Source organism: Rhopalosiphum padi, unplaced genomic scaffold (genome assembly GCF_020882245.1).
Source record: "Rhopalosiphum padi isolate XX-2018 unplaced genomic scaffold, ASM2088224v1 scaffold1, whole genome shotgun sequence".
Taxonomy (NCBI): domain Eukaryota; kingdom Metazoa; phylum Arthropoda; class Insecta; order Hemiptera; family Aphididae; genus Rhopalosiphum; species Rhopalosiphum padi.
In genome coordinates this window covers 9792361-9817648 of record NW_026869996.1, presented here as the reverse complement: position 1 = coordinate 9817648, position 25288 = coordinate 9792361, and the positions used below count along the sequence as shown (strand labels likewise).

At 23.8% G+C, this 25288-nt stretch overlaps 7 long non-coding RNA genes across 7 annotated transcripts; all 7 read left to right on the top strand.

The window, feature by feature from the left end:
• Positions 1-132: 132 nt before the first annotated feature.
• On the top strand, positions 133-2059 carry LOC132931273 (uncharacterized). Its single transcript, XR_009662412.1, has 3 exons — positions 133-255; positions 823-952; positions 1677-2059. It is a non-coding gene; the product is annotated as an uncharacterized LOC132931273 (long non-coding RNA).
• Positions 2060-4300: 2241 nt separating this feature from the next.
• LOC132931248 (uncharacterized) lies at positions 4301-9153 on the top strand. Its single transcript, XR_009662385.1, has 6 exons — positions 4301-4416; positions 5141-5269; positions 6185-6314; positions 7039-7167; positions 7917-8046; positions 8771-9153. It is a non-coding gene; the product is annotated as an uncharacterized LOC132931248 (long non-coding RNA).
• Positions 9154-9675: 522 nt separating this feature from the next.
• LOC132931346 (uncharacterized) lies at positions 9676-11773 on the top strand. The gene is made up of 3 exons (XR_009662474.1): positions 9676-9778; positions 10503-10631; positions 11547-11773. It is a non-coding gene; the product is annotated as an uncharacterized LOC132931346 (long non-coding RNA).
• Positions 11774-13466: 1693 nt separating this feature from the next.
• LOC132931339 (uncharacterized) lies at positions 13467-15585 on the top strand. Its single transcript, XR_009662469.1, has 3 exons — positions 13467-13590; positions 14315-14443; positions 15359-15585. It is a non-coding gene; the product is annotated as an uncharacterized LOC132931339 (long non-coding RNA).
• Positions 15586-16217: 632 nt separating this feature from the next.
• LOC132931366 (uncharacterized) lies at positions 16218-17483 on the top strand. Its single transcript, XR_009662534.1, has 2 exons — positions 16218-16341; positions 17257-17483. It is a non-coding gene; the product is annotated as an uncharacterized LOC132931366 (long non-coding RNA).
• Positions 17484-20195: 2712 nt separating this feature from the next.
• On the top strand, positions 20196-21279 carry LOC132931381 (uncharacterized). Its single transcript, XR_009662567.1, has 2 exons — positions 20196-20319; positions 21053-21279. It is a non-coding gene; the product is annotated as an uncharacterized LOC132931381 (long non-coding RNA).
• A 2530-nt stretch (positions 21280-23809) lies between these two features.
• LOC132931378 (uncharacterized) lies at positions 23810-24893 on the top strand. Its single transcript, XR_009662565.1, has 2 exons — positions 23810-23933; positions 24667-24893. It is a non-coding gene; the product is annotated as an uncharacterized LOC132931378 (long non-coding RNA).
• Positions 24894-25288: the final 395 nt, after the last annotated feature.

Genomic DNA, 25288 nt, shown 5'->3' with positions numbered 1-25288 from the left:
TCTGAATTATTCAATGGTTACCAAACACTAGTTGTCATAAAAAGATTTTCGTTCACCTTATGGTGTGTAGTAGTGAAATTTTATCCTCCAACCACTTTATAAATTTAACTGACTAAATATTTTCAGATGGCAGTACATAGATCACTCGATGCATGCTGAGACATAAATTCACATTTCTACCACTTCGGAAAGTATCAATATCCTACATGTAAAATGGACTAGAAGATACTGAAAATATTAATGGTTTTATACAATGTACGTGTAATGGTTATCGACTGTAATTGATAGTTAATTAAGAGTAGTGTGACAATAAGTTAATGCCGAGAAATTCTGACAATTACATGAAGAAAGAAATTCAAATTTTGTATTACTAACTTTCATTAATTTCATTTAAGCTTATACTTCATAAACACTATAAAACGTGTATTTATATGATAATTTAGACAAATATAAAAATTCATATTTTTAACTGCTTAAAAAACACTCAATTCTCACGTTAGTCACATCAAACTCAGATTATTAGATTAAGAAAAATATTCTAATTTTCTATTATTAACTTTCATTAATTTCATTTAAGCTTATACTTCATAAACACTATAATACGTGTTTTTATATGATAATTTAGACAATTATAAAAATTCATATGTATTTCATATTGAAAAGAATCAATTTTAAGTTTTTCTACAAGTGTCTTCTTTAGTTACACTTATTTTATATTCAAATTCAACAAAACATGCTGGTAGATTTGTACTATCTTTTATTATTTATCATAATTATTGTTTCTCCAATCATTATACTTATTTAATAGACTTTTTTCTTTAGATGGCAATACAGCAGATCACTCAAGGCTTGCTGAGACATGACTACGCATTCATACCAGTTGAGAAAATATCATCATCCTACGTTGAAAATTAACTAGAAGATACTGATAATTATATAGGTTTTATGCAATGTACGTGAAATGGCTATTGAATGTAAATGATAGTAAATTAATAGTAGTGTAACAATTGAAATTTGTTAAAAATCTGAATAAAGGATTGGGAAACACATTTAGCTTGAAATTTTCATTCATAACACTTGCCTTAGCTGTAAAAATCTTTTAATATTATTTACTATATTTATTTCATTAATAGGTTTTAATTTAACCACATCCCAAAGTGATTTAATTTAAATTGTCAAGATTCAATAGATGTTTTACGGTGATTTTATTCAAATATAATTTCATATTATTATGATCAAATCAGAATTATTTCTGAAGAATAGTAATGTCATACTATATTGCAAAAAATCATTTTTATATTTTCCTATGAGTGTATTTTAAAGTTACAATTATTTTACCTTCAAATTCAACAAAACAGCTGGTAGATTTTAATAATATTTGATTGCTTATCATAAATAATGTTTCTTATCATCTATTATATGATTATATCTCATATCTTTTTGCATTTATACATTTGTATTTTAATTCATGTTTCTACTGTAAGATTCTTTCAAATATTTTCTATTAAGAATGTAGTTGGTCTCTTAGTTTTTGTTTGATTGTTTTAATTTCTGAATTATTCAATGGTTACCAAACACTAGTTGTCATAAAAAGATTTTCGTTCACCTTATGGTGTGTAGTAGTGAAATTTTATCCTCCAACCATTTTATAAATTTAACTGACTAAATATTTTCAGATGGCAGTACATAGATCACTCGATGCATGCTGAGACATGAATTCACATTTCTACCACTTCGGAAAGTATCAATATCCTACATGTAAAATGGACTAGAAGATACTGAAAATATTAATGGTTTTATACAATGTACGTGTAATGGTTATCGACTGTAATTGATATTTAATTAAGAGTAGTGTGACAATAAGTTAATGCCGAGAAATTCTGACAATTACATGAAGAAAGAAATTCAAATTTTGTATTACTAACTTTCATTAATTTCATTTAAGCTTATACTTCATAAACACTATAAAACGTGTATTTATATGATAATTTAGACAAATATAAAAATTCATATTTTTAACTGCTTAAAAAACACTCAATTCTCACGTTAGTCACATCAAACTCAGATTATTAGATTAGGAAAAATATTCTAATTTTCTATTATTAACTTTCATTAATTTCATTTAAGCTAATACTTCATAAACACTATAAAACGTGTTTTTATATGATAATTTAGACAAATATAAAAATTCATAGTTTTAACTGCTTATAATAAACTCAATTCTAATGTTAATGTCATCAAACTCAGACCATTAGATTAAGAAAGATATTCTAATTTTCTATTATTAACTTTCATTAATTTCATTTAAGCTTATACTTCATAAACACTATAATACGTGTTTTTATATGATAATTTAGACAATTATAAAAATTCATATGTATTTCATATTGAAAAGAATCAATTTTAAGTTTTTCTACAAGTGTCTTCTTTAGTTACACTTATTTTATATTCAAATTCGACAAAACATGCTGGTAGATTTGTACTATCTTTTATTATTTATCATAATTATTGTTTCTCCAATCATTATACTTATTTAATAGACTTTTTTCTTTAGATGGCAATACAGCAGATCACTCAAGGCTTGCTGAGACATAACTACGCATTCATACCAGTTGAGAAAATATCATTATCCTACGTTGAAAATTAACTAGAAGATACTGATAATTATATAGGTTTTATGCAATGTACGTGAAATGGCTATTGAATGTAATTGATAGTAAATTAATAGTAGTGTAACAATTGAAATTTGTTAAAAATCTGAATAAAGGATTGGGAAACACCTTTAGCTTGAAATTTTCATTCATAACACTTGCCTTAGCTGTAAAAATCTTTTAATATTATTTACTATATTTATTTCATTAATAGGTTTTAATTTAACCACATCCCAAAGTGATTTAATTTAAATTGTCAAGATTCAATAGATGTTTTATGGTGATTTTATTCAAATATAATTTCATATTAATATGTTCAAATCAGAATTATTTCTGAAGAATAGTAATGTCATACTATATTGCAAAAAATCAATTTTATATTTTCCTATGAGTGTATTTTAAAGTTACAATTATTTTACCTTCAAATTCAACAAAACAGCTGGTAGATTTTAATAATATTTGATTGCTTATCATAAATAATGTTTCTTATCATCTATTATATGATTATATCTCATATCTTTTTGCATTTATACATTTGTATTTTAATTCATGTTTCTACTGTAAGATTCTTTCAAATATTTTCTATTAAGAATGTAGTTGGTCTCTTAGTTTTTGTTTGATTGTTTTAATTTCTGAATTATTCAATGGTTACCAAACACTAGTTGTCATAAAAAGATTTTCGTTCACCTTATGGTGTGTAGTAGTGAAATTTTATCCTCCAACCATTTTATAAATTTAACTGACTAAATATTTTCAGATGGCAGTACATAGATCACTCGATGCATGCTGAGACATGAATTCACATTTCTACCACTTCGGAAAGTATCAATATCCTACATGTAAAATGGACTAGAAGATACTGAAAATATTAATGGTTTTATACAATGTACGTGTAATGGTTATCGACTGTAATTGATATTTAATTAAGAGTAGTGTGACAATAAGTTAATGCCGAGAAATTCTGACAATTACATGAAGAAAGAAATTCAAATTTTGTATTACTAACTTTCATTAATTTCATTTAAGCTTATACTTCATAAACACTATAAAACGTGTATTTATATGATAATTTAGACAAATATAAAAATTCATATTTTTAACTGCTTAAAAAACACTCAATTCTCACGTTAGTCACATCAAACTCAGATTATTAGATTAGGAAAAATATTCTAATTTTCTATTATTAACTTTCATTAATTTCATTTAAGCTAATACTTCATAAACACTATAAAACGTGTTTTTATATGATAATTTAGACAAATATAAAAATTCATAGTTTTAACTGCTTATAATAAACTCAATTCTAATGTTAATGTCATCAAACTCAGACCATTAGATTAAGAAAGATATTCTAATTTTCTATTATTAACTTTCATTAATTTCATTTAAGCTTATACTTCATAAACACTATAATACGTGTTTTTATATGATAATTTAGACAATTATAAAAATTCATATGTATTTCATATTGAAAAGAATCAATTTTAAGTTTTTCTACAAGTGTCTTCTTTAGTTACACTTATTTTATATTCAAATTCGACAAAACATGCTGGTAGATTTGTACTATCTTTTATTATTTATCATAATTATTGTTTCTCCAATCATTATACTTATTTAATAGACTTTTTTCTTTAGATGGCAATACAGCAGATCACTCAAGGCTTGCTGAGACATAACTACGCATTCATACCAGTTGAGAAAATATCATTATCCTACGTTGAAAATTAACTAGAAGATACTGATAATTATATAGGTTTTATGCAATGTACGTGAAATGGCTATTGAATGTAATTGATAGTAAATTAATAGTAGTGTAACAATTGAAATTTGTTAAAAATCTGAATAAAGGATTGGGAAACACCTTTAGCTTGAAATTTTCATTCATAACACTTGCCTTAGCTGTAAAAATCTTTTAATATTATTTACTATATTTATTTCATTAATAGGTTTTAATTTAACCACATCCCAAAGTGATTTAATTTAAATTGTCAAGATTCAATAGATGTTTTATGGTGATTTTATTCAAATATAATTTCATATTATTATGTTCAAATCAGAATTATTTCTGAAGAATAGTAATGTCATACTATATTGCAAAAAATCAATTTTATATTTTCCTATGAGTGTATTTTAAAGTTACAATTATTTTACCTTCAAATTCAACAAAACAGCTGGTAGATTTTAATAATATTTGATTGCTTATCATAAATAATGTTTCTTATCATCTATTATATGATTATATCTCATATCTTTTTGCATTTATACATTTGTATTTTAATTCATGTTTCTACTGTAAGATTCTTTCAAATATTTTCTATTAAGAATGTAGTTGGTCTCTTAGTTTTTGTTTGATTGTTTTAATTTCTGAATTATTCAATGGTTACCAAACACTAGTTGTCATAAAAAGATTTTCGTTCACCTTATGGTGTGTAGTAGTGAAATTTTATCCTCCAACCATTTTATAAATTTAACTGACTAAATATTTTCAGATGGCAGTACATAGATCACTCGATGCATGCTGAGACATGAATTCACATTTCTACCACTTCGGAAAGTATCAATATCCTACATGTAAAATGGACTAGAAGATACTGAAAATATTAATGGTTTTATACAATGTACGTGTAATTGATATTTAATTAAGAGTAGTGTGACAATAAGTTAATGCCGAGAAATTCTGACAATTACATGAAGAAAGAAATTCAAATTTTGTATTACTAACTTTCATTAATTTCATTTAAGCTTATACTTCATAAACACTATAAAACGTGTATTTATATGGTAATTTAGACAAATATAAAAATTCATATTTTTAACTGCTTATAAAACACTCAATTCTCACGTTAGTCACATCAAACTCAGATTATTAGATTAAGAAAAATATTCTAATTTTCTATTATTAACTTTCATTAATTTCATTTAAGCTTATACTTCATAAACACTATAAAACGTGTTTTTATATGATAATTTAGACAAATATAAAAATTCATAGTTTTAACTGCTTATAATAAACTCAATTCTAATGTTAATGTCATCAAACTCAGACCATTAGATTAAGAAAGATATTCTAATTTTCTATTATTAACTTTCATTAATTTCATTTAAGCGTATACTTCATAAACACTATAAAACGTTTTTTTATATGATAATTTAGACAAATATAAAAATTCATAGTTTTAACTGCTTATAATAAACTCAATTCTAATGTTAATGTCATCAAACTCAGACCATTAGATTAAGAAAGATATTCTAATTTTCTATTATTAACTTTCATTAATTTCATTCAAGCTTATACTTCATAAACACTATAATACATGTTTTTATATGATAATTTAGACAATTATAAAAATTCATATGTATTTTATATTGAAAAGAATCAATTTTAAGTTTTTCTACAAGTGTCTTCTTTAGTTACACTTATTTTATATTCAAATTCGACAAAACATGCTGGTAGATTTGTACTATCTTTTATTATTTATCATAATTATTGTTTCTCCAATCATTATACTTATTTAATAGACTTTTTTCTTTAGATGGCAATACAGCAGATCACTCAAGGCTTGCTGAGACATGACTACGCATTCATACCAGTTGAGAAAATATCATTATCCTACGTTGAAAATTAACTAGAAGATACTGATAATTATATAGGTTTTATGCAATGTACGTGAAATGGCTATTGAATGTAATTGATAGTAAATTAATAGTAGTGTAACAATTGAAATTTGTTAAAAATCTGAATAAAGGATTGGGAAACACATTTAGCTTGAAATTTTCATTCATAACACTTGCCTTAGCTGTAAAAATCTTTTAATATTATTTACTATATTTATTTCATTAATAGGTTTTAATTTAACCACATCCCAAATTGATTTAATTTAAATTGTCAAGATTCAATAGATGTTTTACGGTGATTTTATTCAAATATAATTTCATATTATTATGTTCAAATCAGAATTATTTCTGAAGAATAGTAATGTCATACTATATTGCAAAAAATCAATTTTATATTTTCCTATGAGTGTATTTTAAAGTTACAATTATTTTACCTTCAAATTCAACAAAACAGCTGGTAGATTTTAATAATATTTGACTGCTTATCATAAATAATGTTTCTTATCATCTATTATATGATTATATTTCATATCTTTTTGCATTTATACATTTGTATATTAATTCATGTTACTACTGTAAGATTCTTTCAAATATTTTCTATTAAGAATGTAGTTGGTCTCTTAGTTTTTGTTTGATTGTTTTAATTTCTGAATTATTCAATGGTTACCAAACACTAGTTGTCATAAAAAGATTTTCGTTCACCTTATGGTGTGTAGTAGTGAAATTTTATCCTCCAACCATTTTATAAATTTAACTGACTAAATATTTTCAGATGGCAGTACATAGATCACTCGATGCATGCTGAGACATGAATTCACATTTCTACCACTTCGGAAAGTATCAATATCCTACATGTAAAATGGACTAGAAGATACTGAAAATATTAATGGTTTTATACAATGTACGTGTAATGGTTAAAAATCATATTTTTAATTGCTTATAAAACACTCAATTCTCACGTTAGTCACATCAAACTCAGATTATTAGATTAAGAAAAATATTCTTATTTTCTATTATTAACTTTCATTAATTTCATTTAAGCTTATACCTCATAAACACTATAAAACGTGTTTTTATATGATAATTTAGACAAATATAAAAATTCATAGTTTTAACTGCTTATAATAAACTCAATTCTAATGTTAATGTCATCAAACTCAGACCATTAGATTAAGAAAGATATTCTAATTTTCTATTATTAACTTTCATTAATTTCATTTAAGCGTATACTTCATAAACACTATAAAACGTGTTTTTATATGATAATTTAGACAAATATAAAAATTCATAGTTTTAACTGCTTATAATAAACTCAATTCTAATGTTAATGTCATCAAACTCAGACCATTAGATTAAGAAAGATATTCTAATTTTCTATTATTAACTTTCATTAATTTCATTCAAGCTTATACTTCATAAACACTATAATACATGTTTTTATATGATAATTTAGACAATTATAAAAATTCATATGTATTTTATATTGAAAAGAATCAATTTTAAGTTTTTCTACAAGTGTCTTCTTTAGTTACACTTATTTTATATTCAAATTCGACAAAACATGCTGGTAGATTTGTACTATCTTTTATTATTTATCATAATTATTGTTTCTCCAATCATTATACTTATTTAATAGACTTTTTTCTTTAGATGGCAATACAGCAGATCACTCAAGGCTTGCTGAGACATGACTACGCATTCATACCAGTTGAGAAAATATCATTATCCTACGTTGAAAATTAACTAGAAGATACTGATAATTATATAGGTTTTATGCAATGTACGTGAAATGGCTATTGAATGTAATTGATAGTAAATTAATAGTAGTGTAACAATTGAAATTTGTTAAAAATCTGAATAAAGGATTGGGAAACACATTTAGCTTGAAATTTTCATTCATAACACTTGCCTTAGCTGTAAAAATCTTTTAATATTATTTACTATATTTATTTCATTAATAGGTTTTAATTTAACCACATCCCAAATTGATTTAATTTAAATTGTCAAGATTCAATAGATGTTTTACGGTGATTTTATTCAAATATAATTTCATATTATTATGTTCAAATCAGAATTATTTCTGAAGAATAGTAATGTCATACTATATTGCAAAAAATCAATTTTATATTTTCCTATGAGTGTATTTTAAAGTTACAATTATTTTACCTTCAAATTCAACAAAACAGCTGGTAGATTTTAATAATATTTGATTGCTTATCATAAATAATGTTTCTTATCATCTATTATATGATTATATTTCATATCTTTTTGCATTTATACATTTGTATTTTAATTCATGTTACTACTGTAAGATTCTTTCAAATATTTTCTATTAAGAATGTAGTTGGTCTCTTAGTTTTTGTTTGATTGTTTTAATTTCTGAATTATTCAATGGTTACCAAACACTAGTTGTCATAAAAAGATTTTCGTTCACCTTATGGTGTGTAGTAGTGAAATTTTATCCTCCAACCATTTTATAAATTTAACTGACTAAATATTTTCAGATGGCAGTACATAGATCACTCGATGCATGCTGAGACATGAATTCACATTTCTACCACTTCGGAAAGTATCAATATCCTACATGTAAAATGGACTAGAAGATACTGAAAATATTAATGGTTTTATACAATGTACGTGTAATGGTTATCGACTGTAATTGATATTTAATTAAGAGTAGTGTGACAATAAGTTAATGCCGAGAAATTCTGACAATTACATGAAGAAAGAAATTCAAATTTTGTATTACTAACTTTCATTAATTTCATTTAAGCTTATACTTCATAAACACTATAAAACGTGTATTTATATGGTAATTTAGACAAATATAAAAATTCATATTTTTAACTGCTTATAAAACACTCAATTCTCACGTTAGTCACATCAAACTCAGATTATTAGATTAAGAAAAATATTCTAATTTTCTATTATTAACTTTCATTAATTTCATTTAAGCTTATACTTCATAAACACTATAAAACGTGTTTTTATATGATAATTTAGACAAATATAAAAATTCATAGTTTTAACTGCTTATAATAAACTCAATTCTAATGTTAATGTCATCAAACTCAGACCATTAGATTAAGAAAGATATTCTAATTTTCTATTATTAACTTTCATTAATTTCATTTAAGCTTATACTTCATAAACACTATAATACGTGTTTTTATATGATAATTTAGACAATTATAAAAATTCATATGTATTTCATATTGAAAAGAATCAATTTTAAGTTTTTCTACAAGTGTCTTCTTTAGTTACACTTATTTTATATTCAAATTCGACAAAACATGCTGGTAGATTTGTACTATCTTTTATTATTTATCATAATTATTGTTTCTCCAATCATTATACTTATTTAATAGACTTTTTTCTTTAGATGGCAATACAGCAGATCACTCAAGGCTTGCTGAGACATAACTACGCATTCATACCAGTTGAGAAAATATCATTATCCTACGTTGAAAATTAACTAGAAGATACTGATAATTATATAGGTTTTATGCAATGTACGTGAAATGGCTATTGAATGTAATTGATAGTAAATTAATAGTAGTGTAACAATTGAAATTTGTTAAAAATCTGAATAAAGGATTGGGAAACACATTTAGCTTGAAATTTTCATTCATAACACTTGCCTTAGCTGTAAAAATCTTTTAATATTATTTACTATATTTATTTCATTAATAGGTTTTAATTTAACCACATCCCAAATTGATTTAATTTAAATTGTCAAGATTCAATAGATGTTTTACGGTGATTTTATTCAAATATAATTTCATATTATTATGTTCAAATCAGAATTATTTCTGAAGAATAGTAATGTCATACTATATTGCAAAAAATCAATTTTATATTTTCCTATGAGTGTATTTTAAAGTTACAATTATTTTACCTTCAAATTCAACAAAACAGCTGGTAGATTTTAATAATATTTGATTGCTTATCATAAATAATGTTTCTTATCATCTATTATATGATTATATTTCATATCTTTTTGCATTTATACATTTGTATTTTAATTCATGTTACTACTGTAAGATTCTTTCAAATATTTTCTATTAAGAATGTAGTTGGTCTCTTAGTTTTTGTTTGATTGTTTTAATTTCTGAATTATTCAATGGTTACCAAACACTAGTTGTCATAAAAAGATTTTCGTTCACCTTATGGTGTGTAGTAGTGAAATTTTATCCTCCAACCATTTTATAAATTTAACTGACTAAATATTTTCAGATGGCAGTACATAGATCACTCGATGCATGCTGAGACATGAATTCACATTTCTACCACTTCGGAAAGTATCAATATCCTACATGTAAAATGGACTAGAAGATACTGAAAATATTAATGGTTTTATACAATGTACGTGTAATTGATATTTAATTAAGAGTAGTGTGACAATAAGTTAATGCCGAGAAATTCTGACAATTACATGAAGAAAGAAATTCAAATTTTGTATTACTAACTTTCATTAATTTCATTTAAGCTTATACTTCATAAACACTATAAAACGTGTATTTATATAGTAATTTAGACAAATATAAAAATTCATATTTTTAACTGCTTATAAAACACTCAATTCTCACGTTAGTCACATCAAACTCAGATTATTAGATTAAGAAAAATATTCTAATTTTCTATTATTAACTTTCATTAATTTCATTTAAGCTTATACTTCATAAACACTATAAAACGTGTTTTTATATGATAATTTAGACAAATATAAAAATTCATAGTTTTAACTGCTTATAATAAACTCAATTCTAATGTTAATGTCATCAAACTCAGACCATTAGATTAAGAAAGATATTCTAATTTTCTATTATTAACTTTCATTAATTTCATTTAAGCGTATACTTCATAAACACTATAAAACGTGTTTTTATATGATAATTTAGACAAATATAAAAATTCATAGTTTTAACTGCTTATAATAAACTCAATTCTAATGTTAATGTCATCAAACTCAGACCATTAGATTAAGAAAGATATTCTAATTTTCTATTATTAACTTTCATTAATTTCATTCAAGCTTATACTTCATAAACACTATAATACATGTTTTTATACGATAATTTAGACAATTATAAAAATTCATATGTACTTTATATTGAAAAGAATCAATTTTAAGTTTTTCTACAAGTGTCTTCTTTAGTTACACTTATTTTATATTCAAATTCGACAAAACATGCTGGTAGATTTGTACTATCTTTTATTATTTATCATAATTATTGTTTCTCCAATCATTATACTTATTTAATAGACTTTTTTCTTTAGATGGCAATACAGCAGATCACTCAAGGCTTGCTGAGACATGACTACGCATTCATACCAGTTGAGAAAATATCATTATCCTACGTTGAAAATTAACTAGAAGATACTGATAATTATATAGGTTTTATGCAATGTACGTGAAATGGCTATTGAATGTAATTGATAGTAAATTAATAGTAGTGTAACAATTGAAATTTGTTAAAAATCTGAATAAAGGATTGGGAAACACATTTAGCTTGAAATTTTCATTCATAACACTTGCCTTAGCTGTAAAAATCTTTTAATATTATTTACTATATTTATTTCATTAATAGGTTTTAATTTAACCACATCCCAAATTGATTTAATTTAAATTGTCAAGATTCAATAGATGTTTTACGGTGATTTTATTCAAATATAATTTCATATTATTATGTTCAAATCAGAATTATTTCTGAAGAATAGTAATGTCATACTATATTGCAAAAAATCAATTTTATATTTTCCTATGAGTGTATTTTAAAGTTACAATTATTTTACCTTCAAATTCAACAAAACAGCTGGTAGATTTTAATAATATTTGATTGCTTATCATAAATAATGTTTCTTATCATCTATTATATGATTATATTTCATATCTTTTTGCATTTATACATTTGTATTTTAATTCATGTTACTACTGTAAGATTCTTTCAAATATTTTCTATTAAGAATGTAGTTGGTCTCTTAGTTTTTGTTTGATTGTTTTAATTTCTGAATTATTCAATGGTTACCAAACACTAGTTGTCATAAAAAGATTTTCGTTCACCTTATGGTGTGTAGTAGTGAAATTTTATCCTCCAACCATTTTATAAATTTAACTGACTAAATATTTTCAGATGGCAGTACATAGATCACTCGATGCATGCTGAGACATGAATTCACATTTCTACCACTTCGGAAAGTATCATTATCCTACATGTAAAATGGACTAGAAGATACTGAAAATATTAATGGTTTTATACAATGTACGTGTAATGGTTATCGACTGTAATTGATATTTAATTAAGAGTAGTGTGACAATAAGTTAATGCCGAGAAATTCTGACAATTACATGAAGAAAGAAATTCAAATTTTGTATTACTAACTTTCATTAATTTCATTTAAGCTTATACTTCATAAACACTATAAAACGTGTATTTATATGGTAATTTAGACAAATATAAAAATTCATATTTTTAACTGCTTATAAAACACTCAATTCTCACGTTAGTCACATCAAACTCAGATTATTAGATTAAGAAAAATATTCTAATTTTCTATTATTAACTTTCATTAATTTCATTTAAGCTTATACTTCATAAACACTATAAAACGTGTTTTTATATGATAATTTAGACAAATATAAAAATTCATAGTTTTAACTGCTTATAATAAACTCAATTCTAATGTTAATGTCATCAAACTCAGACCATTAGATTAAGAAAGATATTCTAATTTTCTATTATTAACTTTCATTAATTTCATTTAAGCGTATACTTCATAAACACTATAAAACGTGTTTTTATATGATAATTTAGACAAATATAAAAATTCATAGTTTTAACTGCTTATAATAAACTCAATTCTAATGTTAATGTCATCAAACTCAGACCATTAGATTAAGAAAGATATTCTAATTTTCTATTATTAACTTTCATTAATTTCATTCAAGCTTATACTTCATAAACACTATAATACATGTTTTTATATGATAATTTAGACAATTATAAAAATTCATATGTATTTTATATTGAAAAGAATCAATTTTAAGTTTTTCTACAAGTGTCTTCTTTAGTTACACTTATTTTATATTCAAATTCGACAAAACATGCTGGTAGATTTGTACTATCTTTTATTATTTATCATAATTATTGTTTCTCCAATCATTATACTTATTTAATAGACTTTTTTCTTTAGATGGCAATACAGCAGATCACTCAAGGCTTGCTGAGACATGACTACGCATTCATACCAGTTGAGAAAATATCATTATCCTACGTTGAAAATTAACTAGAAGATACTGATAATTATATAGGTTTTATGCAATGTACGTGAAATGGCTATTGAATGTAATTGATAGTAAATTAATAGTAGTGTAACAATTGAAATTTGTTAAAAATCTGAATAAAGGATTGGGAAACACATTTAGCTTGAAATTTTCATTCATAACACTTGCCTTAGCTGTAAAAATCTTTTAATATTATTTACTATATTTATTTCATTAATAGGTTTTAATTTAACCACATCCCAAATTGATTTAATTTAAATTGTCAAGATTCAATAGATGTTTTACGGTGATTTTATTCAAATATAATTTCATATTATTATGTTCAAATCAGAATTATTTCTGAAGAATAGTAATGTCATACTATATTGCAAAAAATCAATTTTATATTTTCCTATGAGTGTATTTTAAAGTTACAATTATTTTACCTTCAAATTCAACAAAACAGCTGGTAGATTTTAATAATATTTGATTGCTTATCATAAATAATGTTTCTTATCATCTATTATATGATTATATTTCATATCTTTTTGCATTTATACATTTGTATTTTAATTCATGTTACTACTGTAAGATTCTTTCAAATATTTTCTATTAAGAATGTAGTTGGTCTCTTAGTTTTTGTTTGATTGTTTTAATTTCTGAATTATTCAATGGTTACCAAACACTAGTTGTCATAAAAAGATTTTCGTTCACCTTATGGTGTGTAGTAGTGAAATTTTATCCTCCAACCATTTTATAAATTTAACTGACTAAATATTTTCAGATGGCAGTACATAGATCACTCGATGCATGCTGAGACATGAATTCACATTTCTACCACTTCGGAAAGTATCAATATCCTACATGTAAAATGGACTAGAAGATACTGAAAATATTAATGGTTTTATACAATGTACGTGTAATTGATATTTAATTAAGAGTAGTGTGACAATAAGTTAATGCCGAGAAATTCTGACAATTACATGAAGAAAGAAATTCAAATTTTGTATTACTAACTTTCATTAATTTCATTTAAGCTTATACTTCATAAACACTATAAAACGTGTATTTATATGGTAATTTAGACAAATATAAAAATTCATATTTTTAACTGCTTATAAAACACTCAATTCTCACGTTAGTCACATCAAACTCAGATTATTAGATTAAGAAAAATATTCTAATTTTCTATTATTAACTTTCATTAATTTCATTTAAGCTTATACTTCATAAACACTATAAAACGTGTTTTTATATGATAATTTAGACAAATATAAAAATTCATAGTTTTAACTGCTTATAATAAACTCAATTCTAATGTTAATGTCATCAAACTCAGACCATTAGATTAAGAAAGATATTCTAATTTTCTATTATTAACTTTCATTAATTTCATTTAAGCGTATACTTCATAAACACTATAAAACGTGTTTTTATATGATAATTTAGACAAATATAAAAATTCATAGTTTTAACTGCTTATAATAAACTCAATTCTAATGTTAATGTCATCAAACTCAGACCATTAGATTAAGAAAGATATTCTAATTTTCTATTATTAACTTTCATTAATTTCATTCAAGCTTATACTTCATAAACACTATAATACATGTTTTTATATGATAATTTAGACAATTATAAAAATTCATATGTATTTTATATTGAAAAGAATCAATTTTAAGTTTTTCTACAAGTGTCTTCTTTAGTTACACTTATTTTATATTCAAATTCGACAAAACATGCTGGTAGATTTGTACTATCTTTTATTATTTATCATAATTATTGTTTCTCCAATCATTATACTTATTTAATAGACTTTTTTCTTTAGATGGCAATACAGCAGATCACTCAAGGCTTGCTGAGACATGACTACGCATTCATACCAGTTGAGAAAATATCATTATCCTACGTTGAAAATTAACTAGAAGATACTGATAATTATATAGGTTTTATGCAATGTACGTGAAATGGCTATTGAATGTAATTGATAGTAAATTAATAGTAGTGTAACAATTGAAATTTGTTAAAAATCTGAATAAAGGATTGGGAAACACATTTAGCTTGAAATTTTCATTCATAACACTTGCCTTAGCTGTAAAAATCTTTTAATATTATTTACTATATTTATTTCATTAATAGGTTTTAATTTAACCACATCCCAAATTGATTTAATTTAAATTGTCAAGATTCAATAGATGTTTTACGGTGATTTTATTCAAATATAATTTCATATTATTATGTTCAAATCAGAATTATTTCTGAAGAATAGTAATGTCATACTATATTGCAAAAAATCAATTTTATATTTTCCTATGAGTGTATTTTAAAGTTACAATTATTTTACCTTCAAATTCAACAAAACAGCTGGTAGATTTTAATAATATTTGATTGCTTATCATAAATAATGTTTCTTATCATCTATTATATGATTATATTTCATATCTTTTTGCATTTATACATTTGTATTTTAATTCATGTTACTACTGTAAGATTCTTTCAAATATTTTCTATTAAGAATGTAGTTGGTCTCTTAGTTTTTGTTTGATTGTTTTAATTTCTGAATTATTCAATGGTTACCAAACACTAGTTGTCATAAAAAGATTTTCGTTCACCTTATGGTGTGTAGTAGTGAAATTTTATCCTCCAACCATTTTATAAATTTAACTGACTAAATATTTTCAGATGGCAGTACATAGATCACTCGATGCATGCTGAGACATGAATTCACATTTCTACCACTTCGGAAAGTATCAATATCCTACATGTAAAATGGACTAGAAGATACTGAAAATATTAATGGTTTTATACAATGTACGTGTAATTGATATTTAATTAAGAGTAGTGTGACAATAAGTTAATGCCGAGAAATTCTGACAATTACATGAAGAAAGAAATTCAAATTTTGTATTACTAACTTTCATTAATTTCATTTAAGCTTATACTTCATAAACACTATAAAACGTGTATTTATATGGTAATTTAGACAAATATAAAAATTCATATTTTTAACTGCTTATAAAACACTCAATTCTCACGTTAGTCACATCAAACTCAGATTATTAGATTAAGAAAAATATTCTAATTTTCTATTATTAACTTTCATTAATTTCATTTAAGCTTATACTTCATAAAAACTATAAAACGTGTTTTTATATGATAATTTAGACAAATATAAAAATTCATAGTTTTAACTGCTTATAATAAACTCAATTCTAATGTTAATGTCATCAAACTCAGACCATTAGATTAAGAAAGATATTCTAATTTTCTATTATTAACTTTCATTAATTTCATTTAAGCGTATACTTCATAAACACTATAAAACGTGTTTTTATATGATAATTTAGACAAATATAAAAATTCATAGTTTTAACTGCTTATAATAAACTCAATTCTAATGTTAATGTCATCAAACTCAGACCATTAGATTAAGAAAGATATTCTAATTTTCTATTATTAACTTTCATTAATTTCATTCAAGCTTATACTTCATAAACACTATAATACATGTTTTTATATGATAATTTAGACAATTATAAAAATTCATATGTATTTTATATTGAAAAGAATCAATTTTAAGTTTTTCTACAAGTGTCTTCTTTAGTTACACTTATTTTATATTCAAATTCGACAAAACATGCTGGTAGATTTGTACTATCTTTTATTATTTATCATAATTATTGTTTCTCCAATCATTATACTTATTTAATAGACTTTTTTCTTTAGATGGCAATACAGCAGATCACTCAAGGCTTGCTGAGACATGACTACGCATTCATACCAGTTGAGAAAATATCATTATCCTACGTTGAAAATTAACTAGAAGATACTGATAATTATATAGGTTTTATGCAATGTACGTGAAATGGCTATTGAATGTAATTGATAGTAAATTAATAGTAGTGTAACAATTGAAATTTGTTAAAAATCTGAATAAAGGATTGGGAAACACATTTAGCTTGAAATTTTCATTCATAACACTTGCCTTAGCTGTAAAAATCTTTTAATATTATTTACTATATTTATTTCATTAATAGGTTTTAATTTAACCACATCCCAAATTGATTTAATTTAAATTGTCAAGATTCAATAGATGTTTTACGGTGATTTTATTCAAATATAATTTCATATTATTATGTTCAAATCAGAATTATTTCTGAAGAATAGTAATGTCATACTATATTGCAAAAAATCAATTTTATATTTTCCTATGAGTGTATTTTAAAGTTACAATTATTTTACCTTCAAATTCAACAAAACAGCTGGTAGATTTTAATAATATTTGATTGCTTATCATAAATAATGTTTCTTATCATCTATTATATGATTATATTTCATATCTTTTTGCATTTATACATTTGTATTTTAATTCATGTTACTACTGTAAGATTCTTTCAAATATTTTCTATTAAGAATGTAGTTGGTCTCTTAGTTTTTGTTTGATTGTTTTAATTTCTGAATTATTCAATGGTTACCAAACACTAGTTGTCATAAAAAGATTTTCGTTCACCTTATGGTGTGTAGTAGTGAAATTTTATCCTCCAACCATTTTATAAATTTAACTGACTAAATATTTTCAGATGGCAGTACATAGATCACTCGATGCATGCTGAGACATGAATTCACATTTCTACCACTTCGGAAAGTATCAATATCCTACATGTAAAATGGACTAGAAGATACTGAAAATATTAATGGTTTTATACAATGTACGTGTAATTGATATTTAATTAAGAGTAGTGTGACAATAAGTTAATGCCGAGAAATTCTGACAATTACATGAAGAAAGAAATTCAAATTTTGTATTACTAACTTTCATTAATTTCATTTAAGCTTATACTTCATAAACACTATAAAACGTGTATTTATATGGGAATTTAGACAAATATAAAAATTCATATTTTTAACTGCTTATAAAACACTCAATTCTCACGTTAGTCACATCAAACTCAGATTATTAGATTAAGAAAAATATTCTAATTTTCTATTATTAACTTTCATTAATTTCATTTAAGCTTATACTTCATAAACACTATAAAACGTGTTTTTATATGATAATTTAGACAAATATAAAAATTCATAGTTTTAACTGCTTATAATAAACTCAATTCTAATGTTAATGTCATCAAACTCAGACCATTAGATTAAGAAAGATATTCTAATTTTCTATTATTAACTTTCATTAATTTCATTTAAGCGTATACTTCATAAACACTATAAAACGTGTTTTTATATGATAATTTAGACAAATATAAAAATTCATAGTTTTAACTGCTTATAATAAACTCAATTCTAATGTTAATGTCATCAAACTCAGACCATTAGATTAAGAAAGATATTCTAATTTTCTATTATTAACTTTCATTAATTTCATTTAAGCGTATACTTCATAAACACTATAAAACGTGTTTTTATATGATAATTTAGACAAATATAAAAATTCATAGTTTTAACTGCTTATAATAAACTCAATTCTAATGTTAATGTCATCAAACTCAGACCATTAGATTAAGAAAGATATTCTAATTTTCTATTATTAACTTTCATTAATTTCATTCAAGCTTATACTTCATAAACACTATAATACATGTTTTTATATGATAATTTAGACAATTATAAAAATTCATATGTATTTTATATTGAAAAGAATCAATTTTAAGTTTTTCTACAAGTGTCTTCTTTAGTTACACTTATTTTATATTCAAATTCGACAAAACATGCTGGTAGATTTGTACTATCTTTTATTATTTATCATAATTATTGTTTCTCCAATCATTATACTTATTTAATAGACTTTTTTCTTTAGATGGCAATACAGCAGATCACTCAAGGCTTGCTGAGACATGACTACGCATTCATACCAGTTGAGAAAATATCATTATCCTACGTTGAAAATTAACTAGAAGATACTGATAATTATATAGGTTTTATGCAATGTACGTGAAATGGCTATTGAATGTAATTGATAGTAAATTAATAGTAGTGTAACAATTGAAATTTGTTAAAAATCTGAATAAAGGATTGGGAAACACATTTAGCTTGAAATTTTCATTCATAACACTTGCCTTAGCTGTAAAAATCTTTTAATATTATTTACTATATTTATTTCATTAATAGGTTTTAATTTAACCACATCCCAAATTGATTTAATTTAAATTGTCAAGATTCAATAGATGTTTTACGGTGATTTTATTCAAATATAATTTCATATTATTATGTTCAAATCAGAATTATTTCTGAAGAATAGTAATGTCATACTTTATTGCAAAAAATCAATTTTATATTTTCCTATGAGTGTATTTTAAAGTTACAATTATTTTACCTTCAAATTCAACAAAACAGCTGGTAGATTTTAATAATATTTGATTGCTTATCATAAATAATGTTTCTTATCATCTATTATATGATTATATTTCATATCTTTTTGCATTTATACATTTGTATTTTAATTCATGTTACTACTGTAAGATTCTTTCAAATATTTTCTATTAAGAATGTAGTTGGTCTCTTAGTTTTTGTTTGATTGTTTTAATTTCTGAATTATTCAATGGTTACCAAACACTAGTTGTCATAAAAAGATTTTCGTTCACCTTATGGTGTGTAGTAGTGAAATTTTATCCTCCAACCATTTTATAAATTTAACTGACTAAATATTTTCAGATGGCAGTACATAGATCACTCGATGCATGCTGAGACATGAATTCACATTTCTACCACTTCGGAAAGTATCAATATCCTACATGTAAAATGGACTAGAAGATACTGAAAATATTAATGGTTTTATACAATGTACGTGTAATTGATATTTAATTAAGAGTAGTGTGACAATAAGTTAATGCCGAGAAATTCTGACAATTACATGAAGAAAGAAATTCAAATTTTGTATTACTAACTTTCATTAATTTCATTTAAGCTTATACTTCATAAACACTATAAAACGTGTATTTATATGGGAATTTAGACAAATATAAAAATTCATATTTTTAACTGCTTATAAAACACTCAATTCTCACGTTAGTCACATCAAACTCAGATTATTAGATTAAGAAAAATATTCTAATTTTCTATTATTAACTTTCATTAATTTCATTTAAGCTTATACTTCATAAACACTATAAAACGTGTTTTTATATGATAATTTAGACAAATATAAAAATTCATAGTTTTAACTGCTTATAATAAACTCAATTCTAATGTTAATGTCATCAAACTCAGACCATTAGATTAAGAAAGATATTCTAATTTTCTATTATTAACTTTCATTAATTTCATTCAAGCTTATACTTCATAAACACTATAATACATGTTTTTATATGATAATTTAGACAATTATAAAAATTCATATGTATTTTATATTGAAAAGAATCAATTTTAAGTTTTTCTACAAGTGTCTTCTTTAGTTACACTTATTTTATATTCAAATTCGACAAAACATGCTGGTAGATTTGTACTATCTTTTATTATTTATCATAATTATTGTTTCTCCAATCATTATACTTATTTAATAGACTTTTTTCTTTAGATGGCAATACAGCAGATCACTCAAGGCTTGCTGAGACATGACTACGCATTCATACCAGTTGAGAAAATATCATTATCCTACGTTGAAAATTAACTAGAAGATACTGATAATTATATAGGTTTTATGCAATGTACGTGAAATGGCTATTGAATGTAATTGATAGTAAATTAATAGTAGTGTAACAATTGAAATTTGTTAAAAATCTGAATAAAGGATTGGGAAACACATTTAGCTTGAAATTTTCATTCATAACACTTGCCTTAGCTGTAAAAATCTTTTAATATTATTTACTATATTTATTTCATTAATAGGTTTTAATTTAACCACATCCCAAATTGATTTAATTTAAATTGTCAAGATTCAATAGATGTTTTACGGTGATTTTATTCAAATATAATTTCATATTATTATGTTCAAATCAGAATTATTTCTGAAGAATAGTAATGTCATACTTTATTGCAAAAAATCAATTTTATATTTTCCTATGAGTGTATTTTAAAGTTACAATTATTTTACCTTCAAATTCAACAAAACAGCTGGTAGATTTTAATAATATTTGATTGCTTATCATAAATAATGTTTCTTATCATCTATTATATGATTATATTTCATATCTTTTTGCATTTATACATTTGTATTTTAATTCATGTTACTACTGTAAGATTCTTTCAAATATTTTCTATTAAGAATGTAGTTGGTCTCTTAGTTTTTGTTTGATTGTTTTAATTTCTGAATTATTCAATGGTTACCAAACACTAGTTGTCATAAAAAGATTTTCGTTCACCTTATGGTGTGTAGTAGTGAAATTTTATCCTCCAACCATTTTATAAATTTAACTGACTAAATATTTTCAGATGGCAGTACATAGATCACTCGATGCATGCTGAGACATGAATTCACATTTCTACCACTTCGGAAAGTATCAATATCCTACATGTAAAATGGACTAGAAGATACTGAAAATATTAATGGTTTTATACAATGTACGTGTAATTGATATTTAATTAAGAGTAGTGTGACAATAAGTTAATGCCGAGAAATTCTGACAATTACATGAAGAAAGAAATTCAAATTTTGTATTACTAACTTTCATTAATTTCATTTAAGCTTATACTTCATAAACACTATAAAACGTGTATTTATATGGGAATTTAGACAAATATAAAAATTCATATTTTTAACTGCTTATAAAACACTCAATTCTCACGTTAGTCACATCAAACTCAGATTATTAGATTAAGAAAAATATTCTAATTTTCTATTATTAACTTTCATTAATTTCATTTAAGCTTATACTTCATAAACACTATAAAACGTGTTTTTATATGATAATTTAGACAAATATAAAAATTCATAGTTTTAACTGCTTATAATAAACTCAATTCTAATGTTAATGTCATCAAACTCAGACCATTAGATTAAGAAAGATATTCTAATTTTCTATTATTAACTTTCATTAATTTCATTTAAGCGTATACTTCATAAACACTATAAAACGTGTTTTTATATGATAATTTAGACAAATATAAAAATTCATAGTTTTAACTGCTTATAATAAACTCAATTCTAATGTTAATGTCATCAAACTCAGACCATTAGATTAAGAAAGATATTCTAATTTTCTATTATTAACTTTCATTAATTTCATTCAAGCTTATACTTCATAAACACTATAATACATGTTTTTATATGATAATTTAGACAATTATAAAAATTCATATGTATTTTATATTGAAAAGAATCAATTTTAAGTTTTTCTACAAGTGTCTTCTTTAGTTACACTTATTTTATATTCAAATTCGACAAAACATGCTGGTAGATTTGTACTATCTTTTATTATTTATCATAATTATTGTTTCTCCAATCATTATACTTATTTAATAGACTTTTTTCTTTAGATGGCAATACAGCAGATCACTCAAGGCTTGCTGAGACATGACTACGCATTCATACCAGTTGAGAAAATATCATTATCCTACGTTGAAAATTAACTAGAAGATACTGATAATTATATAGGTTTTATGCAATGTACGTGAAATGGCTATTGAATGTAATTGATAGTAAATTAATAGTAGTGTAACAATTGAAATTTGTTAAAAATCTGAATAAAGGATTGGGAAACACATTTAGCTTGAAATTTTCATTCATAACACTTGCCTTAGCTGTAAAAATCTTTTAATATTATTTACTATATTTATTTCATTAATAGGTTTTAATTTAACCACATCCCAAATTGATTTAATTTAAATTGTCAAGATTCAATAGATGTTTTACGGTGATTTTATTCAAATATAATTTCATATTATTATGTTCAAATCAGAATTATTTCTGAAGAATAGTAATGTCATACTTTATTGCAAAAAATCAATTTTATATTTTCCTATGAGTGTATTTTAAAGTTACAATTATTTTACCTTCAAATTCAACAAAACAGCTGGTAGATTTTAATAATATTTGATTGCTTATCATAAATAATGTTTCTTATCATCTATTATATGATTATATTTCATATCTTTTTGCATTTATACATTTGTATTTTAATTCATGTTACTACTGTAAGATTCTTTCAAATATTTTCTATTAAGAATGTAGTTGGTCTCTTAGTTTTTGTTTGATTGTTTTAATTTCTGAATTATTCAATGGTTACCAAACACTAGTTGTCATAAAAAGATTTTCGTTCACCTTATGGTGTGTAGTAGTGAAATTTTATCCTCCAACCATTTTATAAATTTAACTGACTAAATATTTTCAGATGGCAGTACATAGATCACTCGATGCATGCTGAGACATGAATTCACATTTCTACCACTTCGGAAAGTATCAATATCCTACATGTAAAATGGACTAGAAGATACTGAAAATATTAATGGTTTTATACAATGTACGTGTAATTGATATTTAATTAAGAGTAGTGTGACAATAAGTTAATGCCGAGAAATTCTGACAATTACATGAAGAAAGAAATTCAAATTTTGTATTACTAACTTTCATTAATTTCATTTAAGCTTATACTTCATAAACACTATAAAACGTGTATTTATATGGGAATTTAGACAAATATAAAAATTCATATTTTTAACTGCTTATAAAACACTCAATTCTCACGTTAGTCACATCAAACTCAGATTATTAGATTAAGAAAAATATTCTAATTTTCTATTATTAACTTTCATTAATTTCATTTAAGCTTATACTTCATAAACACTATAAAACGTGTTTTTATATGATAATTTAGACAAATATAAAAATTCATAGCTTTAACTGCTTATAATAAACTCAATTCTAATGTTAATGTCATCAAACTCAGACCATTAGATTAAGAATGATATTCTAATTTTCTATTATTAACTTTCATTAATTTCATTCAAGCTTATACTTCATAAACACTATAATACATGTTTTTATATGATAATTTAGACAATTATAAAAATTCATATGTATTTTATATTGAAAAGAATCAATTTTAAGTTTTTCTACAAGTGTCTTCTTTAGTTACACTTATTTTATATTCAAATTCGACAAAACATGCTGGTAGATTTGTACTATCTTTTATTATTTATCATAATTATTGTTTCTCCAATCATTATACTTATTTAATAGACTTTTTTCTTTAGATGGCAATACAGCAGATCACTCAAGGCTTGCTGAGACATGACTACGCATTCATACCAGTTGAGAAAATATCATTATCCTACGTTGAAAATTAACTAGAAGATACTGATAATTATATAGGTTTTATGCAATGTACGTGAAATGGCTATTGAATGTAATTGATAGTAAATTAATAGTAGTGTAACAATTGAAATTTGTTAAAAATCTGAATAAAGGATTGGGAAACACATTTAGCTTGAAATTTTCATTCATAACACTTGCCTTAGCTGTAAAAATCTTTTAATATTATTTACTATATTTATTTCATTAATAGGTTTTAATTTAACCACATCCCAAATTGATTTAATTTAAATTGTCAAGATTCAATAGATGTTTTACGGTGATTTTATTCAAATATAATTTCATATTATTATGTTCAAATCAGAATTATTTCTGAAGAATAGTAATGTCATACTATATTGCAAAAAATCAATTTTATATTTTCCTATGAGTGTATTTTAAAGTTACAATTATTTTACCTTCAAATTCAACAAAACAGCTGGTAGATTTTAATAATATTTGATTGCTTATCATAAATAATGTTTCTTATCATCTATTATATGATTATATTTCATATCTTTTTGC